The sequence below is a fragment of the Coturnix japonica genome, chromosome 4 (assembly GCF_001577835.2).
Source record: "Coturnix japonica isolate 7356 chromosome 4, Coturnix japonica 2.1, whole genome shotgun sequence".
Classification (NCBI taxonomy): Eukaryota; Metazoa; Chordata; class Aves; order Galliformes; family Phasianidae; genus Coturnix; species Coturnix japonica.
The window spans coordinates 69608849-69627878 of NC_029519.1; the positions used below are offsets into that span (position 1 = coordinate 69608849).

General features: G+C 40.8%; 1 protein-coding gene across 2 annotated transcripts in view; it reads right to left on the bottom strand.

The window, feature by feature from the left end:
• C1QTNF7 (C1q and TNF related 7) overlaps positions 1 to 19030 on the bottom strand; it is a 51336-nt gene that overhangs the window by 22470 nt on the left and 9836 nt on the right. The window contains exon 4 of one of the 2 annotated variants that reach the window (XM_015862619.2): positions 18926 to 18999. The gene's annotated coding sequence lies outside the window, so the exon portion shown is untranslated. Of the gene's footprint in view, positions 1 to 6652; positions 7016 to 18925; positions 19000 to 19030 lie in introns of those variants that run through there. The other variant, XM_015862620.2, reaches the window with a different exon arrangement.

Consider the following 19030-nt stretch of genomic DNA (forward strand, 5'->3'; position numbering starts at 1 on the left):
CAACCAGTCATTATCTACGCTCTCTGTTTCCTGCTCATGTCAGTGAGAATTAACATTTGTGCAGTTCTAATGAGAGCCCATTACTTCACGGCATAACCCCACCACAACCACCACCACTGGTCTATACCAAGTGCAGAAAATTTATTCTTTATATTTATCCTATGTTTATTAACAGTTCAGCTCAGGAAGAGAGTCAGTGACAAAAACCATCTGGAATAAACATAATGGAAAACAAACAATGTAATATATTCTGTCGCTCCAGCCTAATTACACTGTTTGGTGCAAATGCTATCAATCCAAGTGACAATTTACAACCCAAACTCTTATTAAAGGGAAAAAATGAACTGTTCTGGGAAGCACAAATCAAAGTAACTAATCAACACAGATGACACATTCGGGGGATTTAAGAGCCAAGGTACGGTAGTGTTTTATTCCTCCTTATTTTCAATTTGGGAGACCTGCTGTGATGTTGCAGTACATTATGTGTTATGTCTACTTATGCAACACTGGAGACGAGCATGTTTGTGGCTGTTGTCTTATTTTTCAATGTCTACAGCTTTTGAATTGTAGGTTTAAATACTTTTCTTGTCCTATCATGCAAGCTAGGAGTAAAGTACACCATCCCATTTCTGTAGTTCCCTTTCAAAGCATCTTCTGTCTTTTAGGATATAGTAAGAGGAATTTAGGAAAAAATAATATATTAGAAAAGTTTGGAATTAGCTAAAAGTGATGCCAGTTTGATCTAAAACAATTTCTTCTTGAGCAAATTGGTCCAGCAAGAGGAAAACGAGAAAGATCTTTCCCTCCCATGCAAGCATGTGAACAACACATGGCCGCTGTCCATGATCTGTTTCAGCTTGGAAACTGGAATCATTTAAGCATCTGGTGTCCCCAGGGAAGCCAGAGAGAACACTGGCAGCAGTGAAGAGTTGATGGTAGAAGCCATCTGAAGCAGAAATTGGACAGTCAGCCCATCTACAATAGAGTGTGAACTTCAAGGGCTGCTTTAAGCACCTGCATAAAGCTGAGTTCTCAAGGTAATAAAATGATAACGATCTGATAGCGATCAAGCTTTTGTCCTATATCATGTAAATGGAAAACATTAGAAAATCTGCTTCTCCACCTGCTGTTTTCAGGGAGAAGTGTGACATCTTTTTCTCCTTTCTGAGTTGACATCATGGACGTAGCCAAATTGAGATGTTTCTTCATTTAAGAGGCAAGGTGCAACATTCGATAAATACACTCCTGAGAGTTATGAAATTCCAGTGATTCATAAAAGCCACAAATTTTATTGCCAGCTAACTATGGACGCATCTCTCCAGAGCCTTATCGCATCATCTGTATTAGCATGCAAATCAAGATGACATAGCTGTTGACTAATTTCTAGTGTGATATTCACAGCACAGAAGCACTACTGGGATGGTCTTTGGCAGTGCCTTCATCCAAGCATCTCTGCATGCAATCAGACTCTTCAACCAGGAAGACCAACATGAAGAGGACTATATTTCTATATTTCTCACATGCTGAGTCTGCTCTTTCTTAAAAAAAAAATAGTATATTTAAGCCATCTATCAATCCCATAGGTAGTATCTTCATTTTTATCTCCTTCCTTAGCCTTAACTACTTTGCTTCAAGAAGAAACCTCCAAAAACTTTATTTTTTAAATTCCCTCTTTGCCTATAAGAATTTCAATAATGTTCAAAAGCATACATAAATAAAAGAATTAATCCCCACTTAAAGATTACAGAAATCCAGGAGTGTGCTGTGAATAGTTATAATGATAAAATACCTTGGTTTTCTATGGATTTTCACCCTCTTTACAACCTTTTGCGCTCACTTTAACGGGGGAACCAGAATAGTTTCCTTCCTGAACAAAGAATGGCCGCAGATAGGGAGCACTGTCTTGAAGCAGCAGAACACAGCTGCCCTGTTATGTCCAACACTATGCGTACACATAATGCCTAAATATTTAGTCTTCTAACTGGGATTGGTTCTACCCTTTTGCAATGCTCAGAAACTCATGTTGTGGCTCTCTTGAATCTTGAAGATTTGACATCATCTTCCAGGACTCCCTATTCTGTTTTGCTTTTTTCCTCTGAGGGGAAAGATTCAGAGGACCTGCTAATGCCACTCTGCAGATAGGTGGGAGGTTGTTAATGCGCTGAGGTGGTGATCAGGGTGTGCTGGCAGTGCCTTTGGTGCTGTAACAACACAATGCTGGTTCCCCATGGCCAAAAAGAATCCAAGGCAGTCACCTTTTCCCAGATGTTCTATCAATTGCTTTCTGTGCTGTCCAGGATCTGAAGTAATGACATCTGCCTGAGTCAGTCTGGGGTGAGCACCCATTTTTTTCCCTCTGTTTTATTACAGGCCCAGAAGAGTCAAGTTAGTTGAGACTGTGAGCTATCTCAGGGAGCTATTTATCAACAGCCCATCAAGGCAGAATGAGCACGCTGGAGAAACAGCTGATAAGCAAAAAGAGAGAAGTTCAGAGAACTAATCATTTTAATTACCACATAGTCTGCTTCACCACTACTGTAGAAAAAGCTGGAGGCAAATGCTACACAAGGTAATCATAGATTTTAGAAAACATCTAAGAAGCCACAGAGGAAATGTTAAAAATACAATGGAAATATTTTTCTCTGGAATATTAGAACAGGCAATTTCCTCTCCATAACTATGTTTAAGGTATTAAGCTTGTCAGTTACTTGAACTCCAGAAATAGGCCATCACTCAAAGATAGATTACATTAGCTATCAGCTCTATTGATAATCTAGAGATGATAGTACTTATTCCAGTAGGCTGATTTCCCTAAAAGCAGAAAGGGCACATGCCCTTTGCAACCCTCTGTTTCTACAGCCTGCTAAGAGAGGCTTCCAGGCTTCTCTTCCAGCTGCAAACTTTAGCACCCCAACTGCCAAGAGCTTCCTGTGGCACTACAGTAATGGTGATTGGTCTGGGCTCTCCATACTATGTAGCTCTGAACTCTGCTTCTTCTGATCTTTTGTTGATTGTCATGTTCAGCATTTAAGGTTAGAAGCTTTCTGGCAGTCTTGGAGGGTTTGTTTCTGTTTCTAACTCACCTGAAAGACTATAGGCACACAGCAACGTGGCAAAGATTGAAAGCTGTTTCCATTCCCACTTTACAAAGAATCTATTATTTATAGGTGATGACGGATGGACACAGATTTCCATAATTCAGGAAAACTACCTTTAGTTTTTGACATCTTTGCAGACTAAGTATGCAAAGTCTCAGTTCAACTGCCTCAACTGCGTCTTGCCTGAGTCCTCAGGTCTGTAAGCCCCAAAGGTGGCATTCAGAAAAATATACATTTGCTGAGGGGCTGTACCAGACCAGTAATGGATAGTAGGACTCCACAGAGAGAGAGGAAAATACAAGATGCATCAAAATGCAATATCTTCATATCATTTATTTAGGAGAAACTTATCTCTGAGCTACATTACTGTCAGACAGAGTCCTGCCTGGCATTTTCATAGTATTTTCACATTTGCAATTTTAAAAATATTAGAGTTGTCAAAAACAAAGACTGCACATCAATCATAAGCTTTCACAACTTTCTCTCTTTTATATGTAGATTTTTAAACCTCCTATCATCACACAATAGCTATGAAGATTAGGAAACAGAACCCTTCATTGCTTGCTTTTTTTTATCCAACTGTACTGGATATTGAAGAGATCTTACAGTAGAACTAATGGTACTGCTGTCTTTAGTGAAGCCATTGGTTCTGTTAGTCCATTGTCATTTTGGTAATGACTAGTCCCTTAGTAGAAGGCATCTGGTTGAGGCAACCACCAGGAAATGCACAACTAGTGAGACAGCAATTAAAGCAGCTATGTAGCTATTAGTCTTGAGCAACAGATTACAAGGGTCAGCATATATTGCTCACATGTGGGCTTTCTTTGCTTATGACTGTGATTAGCTGATCACATCCAGGCAGCAGATAGTTTGGACCACCAGCTATCCATGGGTATGGCATCCTCATCACATTCATCCTCCATCCCAAGTCTTAGTACTTTAGAACAAAGGTCAATCTGATGTGTCAAAGGAGAAAAAATGCATTCTGGAACAGCCTGCCATAAGGGGTTACTACATGCTAGAGTAGCTGGAAAGAAGGTTCCCAGAGAGACAGCAGAAAAGGAGAGACACAGAATACCTGCATCAACATGGAACTCTTTTACACCCCTCCAGCATCACAAACCCTACAACAGGTTTCTTTGTTCTTTTTTTCTCGTTCTTTCTCAAAGGTGGAAGTAAAAATTCCTAAGCTTGGTTGAAATTATTTATTTTTCTTCTTTCAGGTCAGGCTGGAGCCTTGTGTAAGCACTGACTCCATGCAATAACATATTTTGTGCCATTATGATTAAAGCCTTTGATAATCTGTGCAATAACCCGTTCTTAAGATCAACTAATTCAAGTTTAAACAGCATTCTCACATGTCAAAAGCTGTCTGAAGAAGTTTCCTTGAAAAACAAACTCCTAAAGTCTGAAAGTCAGATGGAGAGAGAAAAAAGAACTGTATTTCTTTAGAGCTGTTAATGAATGCCCAATAGCAAAACGTTTGGATGAAATCTGTTTGTTTGACTTCTTTTTCTTGAAAGAAAATTAGAGTTCTGTTCTTATTTAAGAATAATTCTTTCCATTTGCATTACCAGATTTATTTGTGGTCTAAAATCTTATTTTCTTAGGTTTCCTGCACATAAAATTTCATACCTCTTAAAAAAAAATGAAATTTTAGTGTAAGAAAGATCAAAAGATTTCTTCTCAGTTACTTTCACAGGCGCTACATTATTTCCTTTGGGAAATCTCACAAGAGAAAGATTTCAGTCTCCTCACAATATGCATTAGAGTGAGAATGCAATTCATGACCTGGGTAGCTCCTCTAGCCCTTTTTTGTTGCTCACTTGCTTTGACCAAGCCCACATCAGACTAGTGCCTTGAAAACACAAGGGGAATGATAGGGTGAAAGTATCTCACAATAAAAAATCCTGAAAGATGTAGTTTATTGATTTGCAAGCTAGGAAGTGACATACGTATCCAGACATGGATATTCTTCATTTAATGCACTAGTCCTGTATAATAAGACTGAGCACATTCCTTCCCATAAAATATACACAACAAAGTATTTAAAGATGTTCACATTGAAAGCCATAACCATCTGCTTATTGCAGACATCTGTTGCTTCAAAGCAGAGAAATGTATGAAAGGCTCAAGAAGTTTTAGAGCTAAAAGGACACATTTGCCAAGAGACTAATGGAATATATGAATACACATAAATTCCAAAAATATAACAAACTGCTATTTTCTCCAAGAGTTAATTTGCAAAAAATAAAATAAAAGAGTTGCCTCCACTTCCAATTAGCTTTCTGTCACTTTCCAAACACTCCTGAAAAGCAACTTCTTCCTCCATCAGTAGGGGCATCTGGCTGTCACACTGCCCTCTTGTTCTCCAAATAATTACTGCCAACATACCTTCCAAACATGATGATTTCCACCCAACAGTAATCTCTCTGCTGAGCCATTCCTCAGTCTCACCCAGGGAGGAAACATCTCTGTTTCTCTAGGAACAGCACACCACACTGCAGTAGGTCTATTAATTGCCTCATGATCTTAGCATCCAGGCATAACTGTCTATGAAGTCAAAAAATGCCTTGTCATTCACTTCAATCAGCTGTGTCCCTTTCCCCATGTGGCTCAAATAAAACTGATATTGCCCTGTGGGTTTGTGTGCAGTTTGCACCCTTCAGGAATGTGGGTCTGGAGGGAAGCTGAAGCTCTGAGCAGAAATCAACTGGGAAGGAACCTGGAGTACATGCAGCTGGAACCACTACGTTTCTTACTCTGTCCAGGTGGAGCTAATCAAGCCTTCCTGGCACAACAGCCACCCTTTTCAAGTTTACCAGTCTACCTGCAGCTATTGGAACAGGGAGACTACATGAGAACATTACTAACTACATGAGAACTTTGGGGTTTCATTACTTATTCTTGCTGAAGCAATGTGTACATGAACTGAATAGAGAACAAGGAAATACTCAGTGATCTTAAAATCATGTTGTGAAGATCAGAGAAAGTTGATCCATCCCCTGCAACAAATCCCAAATAACCACATGAGGAGTGACTAATTTAAGTATCAACAAGACAAATTTTTATAAACCAACTGAATTATACATTCTGTCACATAATCTGTGACCCCTTAAACTTCTGCAGAGAGGATATAAACTCCCACAAGGTAACAAGTTCAGCTTTGGGGCTGCACACCAGTTTCAGGTTCACTGACTGCTCCATGTTTTCCTTTGCACAGACTTTGTGTTTCACTGCCAGCTTCCCATTGTTCTTGAAATAACAGTGTCAAGAACTATAAGAAATCAGACTGTTCTCCACATTGATCGTAAGTACTGTGGTTGCCAGTGATCATAAGAGCAAGCAGAGTCTGCCTGAGCCACTTACAGAGCAAAGCAAAGTAAGTTAGTTGTTCATTGTGCCTGCACACATGCATTATTCAAGAGGGCACAGCAAGAAAAATCAACACTACCAGTATTAGGACACTCATCACAAGATTAGATCATTGAAGACTTTTTACGAGACAAGAGCTGTATGAAGTTTGCTCCAGCAAAGCAGAGCCTTTTACTTACATGACTTGCAAGAACTTCCAGCTGCTGCAGTCTCTGAATTACAGTGATGCAGATACTGTGCTTTGCAGAAAATCCTCTAGTTTTGGCACTGGAGAACACACTGGTACTTCTTACTGATAGATAATCTCCTGATTTTTCCTTTGAAAATACTCGCTTTATCAGTGCTGCACACTGAGAGTGGACTGCAAAGCAGAAAGTCTATCTGTTGTTACTGAGGAAAGTTCCCTCTCAGCTGAATCCAAAAAAAGAATGGAGCCCTTGACCTCAACAACTAGAATAAATCTACTATATCTGTTGGCTCTTTTATGAATGCATACTTGAGCAGTAACATAAGAGTGAAGGAACCGAGTGCAGACACCATGGCATGTCATGTTATATATTGGTAGGGTATGTGAATAACACGTCTAGCAGAGGCAGAGCAAAATGAAAACACAATTCATGTTTCCAGCGTTTATTTTGCTCACATATTTTAAGAATAAAACAAAGATGACAGGCTTTTCTATTGCATTTCGCAACTCCCGAGTGGCAGCGCTTTCAGTTCTGTCCCCTCTACTTAGGTTCATTACATTCCAAATTAGGTTACTGCTGACTTTCTATTTCAAATGTCAGTTTTCTGAGAATCTCTGTATCTCAGCCAGAAAATGTAACCCAAAATAAAACCGAGCATTTATGACATCATAAATGCACTGAATTACTGGCAAGCAAAATGGTTTTTTGTTGTTTTTTTTTCCAGATTTTTTCATCCTTTGAAATATTTGTTTACTTCATTATTTTTTTTCTCTCTCTCACTTTCCTTTGGTCTGCTTAAAATTACTGAAGTTCATAATGTAACAAGTTTAACTTTGGGAACAAATTTTCTGTAGAATGAATACTTGGACAAATAGGAAAAGTTAATGATGTAGCTTAAAGCAGGCAGATGAAAAGTTTCAGCATAGAAGCAGCTCCCTGCTCCATTGTAAAATTATATTTGCAAGAATAAAAACATTATTTTAAAAACAGTCATTGAAATCCCAGACAATGAGAACAGAGGTTCTGTGGAGAGGATGAAAAAAAAACAGCATTTTAGGCAGAATAAAAGGAATAGCAAAGAGATAAGAAAGGAATAAAACCTCCATCCTCATTTGTATTCAGCTGCAAACGAGTGAAAAAAGGAAACAGTCTGAAATCAAACCTTAAGGTTCTGTAAAAGCAAAATTCCTGGCTTCGTAAAATATAAGGATTAAATAAAAAAAGCCCCCAAAACTTTTAATTAGGATTCCTAGCTTAAGAAAAGTATCTTTAATGAAAAATAGCCAGATGATCTTTTGTCCCTTGTGTTATTCCTTTTGTGTGCCAATGCACTTGAATGATCTCCTGCACATTTACAATTTGTTTTTTCAGGTTTTTGATTTTTTTGGAGCCCCAAACTTCAATCCAACTTTACTGTTTTGTTCTGTTTTGGTTTGTATTCAGGATTACAACGTCACTGAAACATGTGGACAATTCAGAGTTGTTTATTGATAAATAGTCTCCCAGCTGTGGCTGACTAGTAGCAGTGATATACTGTGTTCACTGAGGGGAACCTCACTCAATTTCAGTTTAGTTTCCATTTATATCCACTTCTTTGTCAAATGCCGAAACTCTAAGTCTACTGTAAACTCATTTTAATTTTTTTTCAACAGATGCAGTTTTCCCTTTTACTTTCTCCACTTGTGTTTTTATAATGTGAATTACCATCAAAGAATACATGCATATCTCAGGTTGGGCGTGGTGGACTACCATGAACATGCAATATCTGGGTTGGGCCTTGCACAGACTTCACCGATTTCATTGTCAAGTGTGCATTAACCCATGTCTCTACAGTCTCCTGATTGATAAGCCACTGTAAATTACTATGACAGACCACTTCCCTCCCCACTAGCCTGCCAGCAAATAAGCATTTTCTCCCTTCTCTCATAGGTGAGGTTTTCTATTTTTAGAAAATAGTTGAAATTTTTTTCCTTTTAACTTGCTTTGATGATACAGAGGTCTCATGACCTGGTTTGTAAGAACAACACTTGGCACATAGGACTGTTCACACACACCCAGGTTGCAGAAGGCATGAATGGAGCACTGGGATCCCACCGAAGCTTTCGGACCATAATCACAAAAGGCTAAACTCCAAAACCTGCTCATGATCTATCACCTGTTTTTTTTGTGTTGTCTTTTGAGAAAACAGAATATGCGCCTAACTTTTGAGAACCAAATCTTGTGTTCGTAGTGATATTTTCAGTATACACCACTAATTTGAGTGTAAGATAATTATTTCCAGGTATAGTTCTGTTTCTGACACTAGGACTTGACATTACCCAGAAGATGTGGCAAGCCAAGGGGCAGTGCGCTTGCAGCATCACATGTATGGGCTATGGCATTTCACCCCAGCCTGTTTCAGCCCTAACACAGCCATCTAAGCTGTGGGAATGTCAAGACATCAGGATTTACTGTGGCCACTTGTAATCATATGTCACAAAAGGAAACAGCAGTGGCCTCTGCATGCTGTTCCCTCACTGAAAATATCCTCGACTTTACTGCATATTGTATATAAATTCACTGACATGGATTTATATAGGAGTTAAGATAACAGTTTGCAAACTAAGAGCCACAGATATCTTCAGAAATCCCATCCAACTTTAACCATTCTGTGATTATTTCCAGTGTTGCATTGCAATGTTTTTAAGTTGGCTACTTAGTGAGACATACAACATGCACAGTCAGTAGGAAACACTAGGTTCAGTTTCAGTCTTGCCTGTAAAAGCTGGGGCAGAGGGGCTGAAACATTGAACCTGTGGCCATGTCAGATAACATGGCAGGTAAATGTGAACTATAGAGCTTATTTCCCAATGCAGTCAATTTCCAATACCTGTAGGTGGTTCATCTGAATATGTCATTGATTCAGGGTTGCATTGGCTCCTTGGAGGTTTGTTCCTACCTAAAAGCATTTACACAGTTTCAAGGATCAGATTGAGGCCACACGTACTTTTAGTGAAGACACAGAGCTGCACTGAATGAGTTCAGTGCATCATGATGTAGTTGATCTGTGACAGAAGCAGGCTGTTTCAAGTGGGCCATGATCACTATGCTTGAGATCAGTGTTTAAACGATTATAATCCAGAGGCATTTTGCACACCTTATCCCAGCTGATTGCAAACTTAGTGCATAACTGATTGTTTGACTATACTTATCCATCATAAAATAGTATCTTGTTTTACAGACATGGATCTAGGGCACAAGGATGACCTTATTTGCCACAGATCACAGATTATGCAGGGAAAGAAACTGAGAATTCATCTCCCAGTCTGGCTTTCTACCTGCTGGACACTCCTCTTTCTTTTAAATATAGAGGCTAGAGGAAGGCTGCGGGCCAGCCTGCTATTAAGGAGCATTTTCTGAGGTAAGGGTCAAAGTTACACAGCACTTGTAAGATGCTATAGCTATGGAATGGATTCCAGGGCTGGAGCTGAAAGGGGGGGAAAGTTAAGAAGTGCTAATGCTGCTGCTGTACATGTGGTAGGCAGCTGTACTACACATCATCAAATGAGTGGTTTTCTTTAACACACAGCACATCTGACAATCCGGAATGGAATCCAAACAAGTAAAACCTGGTGTTGAAAACCAGGAAAGGTCGTCGTGAGCTCCACTGCTGCCAGTGAGAATTCATTCTATAATGATCAAAAACTATATGAAGGCGAATGCTGCTGTAAGTTGTTTAAATTGCAGGCCTGGAAAAACATACTAAAGACATCTGGGATCAATCTCTATTTTGAAATTCTGTTCATACATAAGGAGGGCTTGTAACAAACTGAAAGACAAGATAGTCTTGAAATACAGAAACTAAAATGAAAGTGTTTAAATAATTGCTTTATATGCATGGCACTCTCACTTCAATCTTACATCTTGCTTTTGGTGCATACGACTATTTGAGCATGGTTCCCTCTAATATATTACATGTAGCTAGGCAACAATATCTGTTGTATCTGAGGAAAAATAAAATATAGTGTGGGTCGCTGATCTATACTAGACTTTTTCTGCTTCCTGCAGCTATCCATTTAGGGTTCTTTTTCAAAACATATGTGGATGTGGATCCTCCATACTACCACTCCCCTGTCTTCAAAATCATACTGCATACCTGCCCTGACCGGCCAAGCGAGCAAAGTCACGACTGTAGCTACATCTCAATTAAGGGGAGACAAAATGCCACTCATTCATGTGGCCTCAGCTAGTATCTGAACTAGTGATTGAAAGTCAAGAACTCAAGAGTTGCAAATCCCTCTTGAGGCTTTAAATTACGTGTTAAAAAGAAAGAATTCTGGCATTTCGTTTTTGAACCCATAGTATACCCCATCTAGTCCACACAACTTCTCAGTCCTGAAACCTGAATGGACAGATCTTGAGCTGACATAAGTTGTTACAGCTGTATGGTCTGTAAAGGCTGAATAATTGAATTGACACCAGCTGGAGTTCTGGCTCAAAAATGTGCAGAAGCATATATATATATATATATATACACATAAAGCTATTTATAACTACATCAAAGCTCATCTTTAGGGCTTTTATCAGACCTCATAGGGGCTGAACATTTGTTTTTGAATGCTTCATTGAGTATATAATTTAAGAACGAAAACATATACCTTTTAAATCCACCAGAAGCGCATCTCCATCATATACCAATGTTCTGAATGTGCCTGACAGGACCTATGCAATTCCATTCAAAGGTCAGACAGGATTCTGCAATAAATTGTGTTGCCTTTTAGAGGTATGGATGAAGACTAGATGCTTAGAAGCAAGAACAGTCTCATTCTCTCATTGTGAGGCTTATCTTCACCTGAAAGCAAAACTCATTTCAAGGTACTGCTACTTCATCAGAGAGCAAGTTGAAGCATCACTCCACAGCCTTACTACCATTGCATTGTAAGGTGGCAGCCCAGGAGGCCACCTCTATCCTTGGCTGCATCTAAAGAGGCATGGCCAAAAGGGTAAAGGAGGTGATTGGCCCCCTCTACTCTGCCCTTGTGAAGCTCCAGCTGGAATGCTGCACCCAGGCCTGGGGCCCCCAGCACAAGAAAAGCATGGAGCTATTGGAGTGGGTCCAGAGGAGGCCACAAAAACAATCAGAGGGCTGGAGCACCTCAACTATGAAGATTTACTTTCACTTCAACGCTGCCTGTGCATGATAGACATGGTGTAGCTAGGTGCCAAGCTACTTGAAAAAGAGGCTTTTATAATGAATAATGAAACAAACTTCATGCAGCAGAGAAGGATGGTGTGAAGCAGGTGTCAGCAGAAGTAGGGTACATATTTTGTTTGTATGCTGGAAGATTCCATGTAAATGCAAATGCTCAGGCTCTCTGAGGTTAGCTGAGGTTTGCAACACTGCTACCATATCAGAGAATCATGGAATGTTTTGGGTTGGAAGTGACCTTAAAGATCATATGGTTCCAACCTGGGCTGAATGCAGCACTCCAGAGAGGTCTGTTGAAAGAAGAGCTGAGGGGAAGAATCACCTCCTCAACCTGCGGACCATGCTTCTTTTTACAGGTGATACCAGTGATGTTCTGTGTCTCCCTGGGCAATTTGTTTTGCTGCTCTCAGACAGCTGGGGATGAAATAATGTCTTCAGGAGCGAGAAGGGCTGTACATTCAGGCCTGCTTTTGACACTGACGAGACAGAGGGCTGAAGTGCCTGTTAGACAAAAATAACATTCCTACGGTCTAAATAGATAAATATTATAGTTACTGATTGAAGGAAGCAGTGCCAGGCACTTTTGGCCAGCAGAACAGGAAGGTGTTTCATTACTTCAGGTTTCAAAGATCTTGTTGAGTAGTATCAAGGGTTTGCAAAAATGACAAGGAGGAAGCGCTGGTAACACACATTTACTTCATTTCTAGACAAATTAACATTAATTATCCAATTTATAAATGAGCTTTAAGTGGAAGCCCCCTCTCGGCTCTCCCCCCACTGCTGCATATTTTTAGGATTGTTTGTTTTTAGTAATAAATTAGAAACATCTGCTTCCGTTGACACACTGGGAAGGAAGCACGTAAAGCAAACTTGCAGGATGAGCTGCTGCGATGCTGGAGGGGATTGGGTCCCAGGGACTGGGCATGGTCCTGCCCATTTCCAACCGTGAAGGCCAGGAAAATTAGGCCTTTCCCTGGGTAGAGGAGGCCCACGGCTGCTGCAGAGCTGTGCCTGGCTGGTGTCTGAGGCAGGCTGCAGCAGTGGTGAAGGTTTCCAGCAGAGTGTACTAGGCAGATCCTGCCTTTTAAGGGTATCTTGGCAATTCTTCCATGTGAGGAAAACTGTTTCTGCTATGGGATCATCTAGTCTTAATCACAAGGAATCCAGACCTTGTTCCAGAATAATCACAGAGGTCATTCAAGCATAAGCAGTGATGGCACTGATCGCATGCAGAGAGCACTGTCCCACCATCCCCTGTGATGAGGGAAAAGGTGCCAGTTTAGAGGACTAAGATGTTTTACAACCCTGGCATATCTCCTGAGGGATGATACAACTTCCAGATCTTTGAGACAGGCTGAAAATGGCCAGGAGGTGCACTGTGTTAAAGCATTTGCACGGGCTTCCACCTCATGCAGGAGGTATGAGAACAGCCCCCCTTGGTGTGTGCCACTGGCTGCAGAAGTGGAAAGCTTGGGCAAAATCCTGCCAGAGGCAGCAAACCAAATATAACCTGAGCATCAGTGGAGCTGCACCCATGATGAACCCAATCCTTTCATCCCCTTATGTGGCCTCTCTGAAGATGCCTGGATCTCACTGCAGAGTTTTACTAGGACAGCAGAAACAGATGTTTTACACACACTTGTCAGGTTTTTGATCCAGTTTTTGACAATCAAAACTCTTAGTCCACAGCCCTAGACTGCAAGGACAGAGCATGCCTGGAGAAAGGGAGCAACTGATGCCAAGAGGTTTCCAGCAGACAGCTCCTGCTCCTAAAATGCCCTACTTTTCTGCCTGGCTGTCTTTTCCAGATAGGTTTGAGGATAATCTGCATTTATCCAAGGTTTCCAAATAACCCATTAGGTCCCTTTATGTCAGTTCAAGAAACCCCTAGCAGAGTCACTGCTTGTTGGTTGTACAGTGCAGGTATGATGAGCTGGGCACCTCCTGGAGATTTAGGAGGCATCATTGAGTTGTGATGCAACGTAAGCTTATTTCTATCTGAGAAATGCCAGTTACAGGAGTTTTCAATCACAGTTCTGCTTAAAGAAGTCTAGAAAGCCACAGCTGAGCCCACATAAAGCAGTATAACCCCACTATAAAGTTTAAAAGATGGTGAAATGTAGCTGATACTCTTCTGACAAAGCCAGAACCTCACTGCTTGGTGCAGTGTTCTCTTACAGCACTGCAAGCATCACTCAGCCACCCAAAAGTGAAAGAGACCCTTGGGGTAACCTGTTCTCAGAGGGTGGATGGCGGGGAGAGGCAGGTGTGATGTCATGTTTCACAGATAGCCAGAACCACTTGTTGTGCTTAGACTATTTTCCTGTCTGAATGCCCATGCTGCACTTTTAAATACTGCAGTGCACCAGGGGGGAATCTGATCTTTGCATGTCTACAGGGGGCATTAATATATACATTCAGATAATACTGAAATAAAGTTGAATAGTGTATTCTATTTATTTGTTTCCTTTCTTTTCCTTTATGACTGAGGATAAAAATGAAAATTTTCTTCCTCTAGGAGCAGACCTGCACTCTGGGACTTTATGGGAATTGCTTTGTAGGAACATAGACCTTCCTATTCCCATTCAAAAATCATTACCTCTCTTTGGAACAATTTCTTGCTGCCCCTCCTCAAAGCTGGTGTTCAAGACATGCTGGCTACTTTCTAGCAGGAACTCCTGCACTGAATAACAACAACAGCAACTCACAAGAGGCCAAAGCAGCCTGGGTCTTCCTCCCAGCCATTGGGAAATTGGCCAACTGGAAGCTTGAGAGCAACATTGCCTTCCCATATTATTTGAGCAGGGGTTACTGGGTTGCCCAGTGACCACCGTGGCTTCATGAAGGAGTGGATGCCAACAGGATCTCTTCTCCAGAGCTCCCTCAAGGATGTGGTGAAGGGGGAATCCCTGAGTGAGTATATAGAAGCATCAGGAAAATTGTAGGGCTACAAAAAAGAATACCAGATAGGTCATATATGGGAGGAAAAGGGTAGAAGAATTGAAGACATATTGGAGACAAATATGTGTGGAACTGAGAGAGTTTCTAAAGTTGGGCTCTGATCAAAGACTGTTCTTGTGGTTTAGGGCCAAAAAAGTTCAGGCTCTGGCAGATAACCTGCAGAACATTTCCATGCATAACTGGACCTTGTAAAGTCTCAAAGGACTCAATTGCTCTGTAACAAAACATAATCATAGTGTCCAGTAAGAGAAATGGATGCAGAAATTAACTTAGGTGTTTCTCAAGTCCTAAGAGACACGTTTCTACTGTTTAGTGACAATGAAAAGAAATTATATATGTGAAAAAGGACATGAATCAACAGCCTGGCTGTGTCAGGGTGTGGAATTATTCCCTGGGTACACGAAAGCACAGCAGACCAGAGCTGTGCAGGAACATCAGCGCAGGGCTAAAAAGACTGGCATAACATCAAGTTTTTATGGACTGCTGAAAAGGGAAAAGACTTTTGGTCCTCAGTCCTAACAGCAAGCAAGAACAGAAGGCACGTGTTCCATCAGGAGGGAGGTTCTCCCTCCAAGAAGAAAATGGAGAGTTTTCCTGGTCCAACACAGGAAAAGTTTTCCCTTTTTTTTTTTTTTTTTTTTTTTTTTTTTTTTTTCCCCAAAGTGTAAAAAGAAATGGGAGGTCCCACTCAGCAGCTCCTAAATCAGGTCCCCCACATTGGCCTGGTGCCAATGATGAGGCCCTATGGACAACAGTAAAGAGGCGGGGTGAACAGGCTCGACACACACCTCTTCAGCTCTGCCCTATGAGCCCTTCTTGTTTTCATAGCAGTATCACTCCCTGTTCTTACTGCACATTTTTTAAACTGCATTTCAGGACCTGTTTCCTTATTAATATTCTCCTCCACTATCATTTTTGCTGAAAGAAAATATATTTATTGAAAGAATATAAAAAAAACTCAGAGAAATAAACCAGAGTGCGTTGCAATATACCCTAAAAGGCTTCTCACTTCCTTCCCCAGCTTTAACCTCAGACTCTTACCAGATGTTCCTGTTTATAGCAGGGCATCTGATTTTGAGTTTGGGGTCTCTCCAAATGGGGAGGAGAGAGTATAAAGCTGAAAGTAGGATGGGTGGCCTGACAGTGTCCAAACACAGCCAAGTATCTCAATTAAATCTCATTGGAGACTTGGCCTGCACTTCTGTAGGCTGCACCACGCTTGAGGCTGAGAGATGCTATACAGATGAGGAAGACAAATCCAGTAGATAGACTGATTGCAAGCCAATAAATTGAAGCCAGCGCAACATATGGACTCTCACATCTATCGGCCTTGGAAAGATTGCTCCCCACAGACTTCAAGGTTTGCCCAGACAAAGTGAAACATCCCAGGCACTGAGACTTTTCCCCTCTTTCCCTCAGATTGTTTTATAACACCACACCTCTCACTGCCAGCAGCATTTTCCCATTATGTACAGCCTAATCTTTCCCTTTAAATCCCTTTATTATTTGTAGTAAGATCTGGTTATATACATAACACTTCCACCCTTCCCAAGGCTTACACCTGACAGAACTGTGCAGACTATTTAATCTTATGATTCTACCCCCTCTTGCTCAACATTTAGTGAAACTGTAAAACCCCTCTGAAGAACTGAGTCAGGTCCTTTACAGTACTACCTTCATTACTATGAGCTTTCCAATTCACATCCAGTATAAGGACTAGACACCTAAAACCAGATCCATACTGCTTTTTCCAAATTAAAAATTAAATCTTAATATATGAAGAACCTGAACAATTTACTTCAGCATCGTGAAATCAGACTAATCTGGATTTATTTTTCAGCTCCAAAGAGAAAGAAACTACTTTATATATCTGCACCTCTTTAATTTAGAGACTCTATGTGCGGAGATGAAAACATTTTGCTGACAGTTGCAGCCTGATGCCCATCATTAAGATCTAAGTATGCCCAGTAATTATCTCAAATGCAGCCTTTATTCTTCCTGTTTGAACACAAAAGACAAGCTTGCTGAGTGTGTAGTGTTTTCTGCCAAGGAAATCATGTAACTGCTTTGCTGTCCTTTCAACTAACAAAAAATCCACATCAGCAGTTAAAAGTGGGGTTTGACCTTTCTTGTATCTGTGATAAGTAACCTGCAGGAATCAGAAGGTGAGATCTGAGGTTAAGTTTTCTGCTTTTTATCATCTGCAGTGTGTCTCTTTGGGAACATGGATTTTATTTCATTGTTCAGTGACAGTATGTGTAATGTTGCTATAGCACTGGTGTAAGGACCTTGAACATTAGGCTTTCCAGCACGTGACATACCTGTGAGTGGACATACTACAGAGAATTAAGGTTATGTCAGCTCCATCACACTGAAAGGGACACTCAAGCCAGACCTCAGGGCACCGTTCCTGTGTGGATTTTTGTCCACCTTCTCACCTTGCAACCACATATAATCACAACAGTGAAATGTGGAGATGACAGTGGAAATGAAATAATTTGCATAACAGATTAAGAAATAATATGAATTCCAGGATAAGGAATAGATAGCCATGGAGGAAGGGGAATGAACTTCCTTTGCCCTCAGCTGTATAGTCTTTGCCTCTCTGATCTCTGTTGGACACACCTCCAGTCCTGCCTTTCCACAGCTCAGAAAGGATGGTGATGGTAGGGTTCCCATTTGGCACAAAATTTAACTCAGGAGTTCTCAGAGGAAAATAGGCTCTCAGAATTTTCCCTCTTTCCAGTGTGCCAGGCATATCAGCTCCTCTGCTTCCAATTTTGCCTTTCCACACCATTTCCCCTGCCCTTTCCACTCCATGTTTCTCTGCTCTTCAATAGATTCCTTAGGTGGAGCATGTGTCCATGGGGACACAGCTGCAGACTGGGCTGTATGAGAGCTCAGTGGGGCAGCCCTGCATTTCCACCTACTCTGAAAGGAAAACCCCACTCCAGTAGCACAGCTGAATCTAAGTCAGTGAGAACAGAGAGAACAGGGGATTGCAGGAAGAAGGGGGGTTGTCTCTTTAACTCACTGCGCACTGTGGTTGTGTGATTTCTGAAGCATGTTGCTGTTTCTCCATTCACCAGAAGAGCTGGTCATAGCAAATTACCTTAGCTTGCACAGCTCTAATGGCTGTGTAATGTTGTGCTCACGCCCATATTTTCCTAAAACTTCAGCAGCCTGAAAATCTTCATCATTTCCTTGAAAGTGAGTGGGTTAGAAATACTAGCCACCATTGTGAGTATCATGTTTTGGGCAGCTCTGGCATTGCAAGCAAGCGTTGCCTCACTTTCATCTGAATAATGGTAACCAGAGACCCAGGGGAAAAGAGCAAGCAAGAAACTGCTTATCCACTTACACTCTCACCTACTCAGACCATGGTTGTGTTCAATCACTTACACTCTATTTAACAACACCCACTCTCTCCCCTGTATGTAGGATACAGCCTCCAAGCATGCTGCCAGTAGCAGTGGAAACACAGAAAGTTAAATGACCTTGGGAAGGAAAACCACAACAGAATAAACGTCCCACCGGAATAACAAATGGATATTTTCTTGGTGTGGGCTTAATAAATTAAAACCGAGAGATTAACTTTGCAAAAGCAGAACCCTGAAGCAAAATGATTTACTCGGTATTTACAATTTTTTTTTTTTTTTTGCAAAACAATTTTCTATGAAACCATAGCAACAAAGGTCCAAGTGAATACTTGGAATGATGCTGGAACCATTCACGAGGGAAAAAGCCTATAATCTCTATTTTGGGTTGATGGAATGCAAGATTAAAGCTAAACAGAAAGAAATGTTTCAAAAGATCTTAAGCAGTTACATCACCCTAAGCCTTGTGAAAGGTGGACGTTTATAAAGATATTTTTACCAGAAAATTGCCCTTGACTTTTAAAAACTCTGGTAATTTCTGACAGGAAGGTTATGTGCAAACATTACCAAGTCTTTCTTTCTTTCAAGATACGTAAAGAAATTTAACAGAAGGACTTCTGCAATGAACTTTTAATGAGATCCTGTATCCCAGCAAAAACCTGCATTTTTTTTCTGAAAGTTATTTTCCCTTCTTTGAAAGGAAGTCAGAATAAGAAAACAGAATCTGTTGCAACTTACCTTTACATTCGAGCAGATGGCACCTATCTTTTCCAGGCAAAGCAACACCTTCCTTTTGGGTCGTGCCGTAAGAGCTGTAAATTGAAGCCAACAGGTAATTGTTGG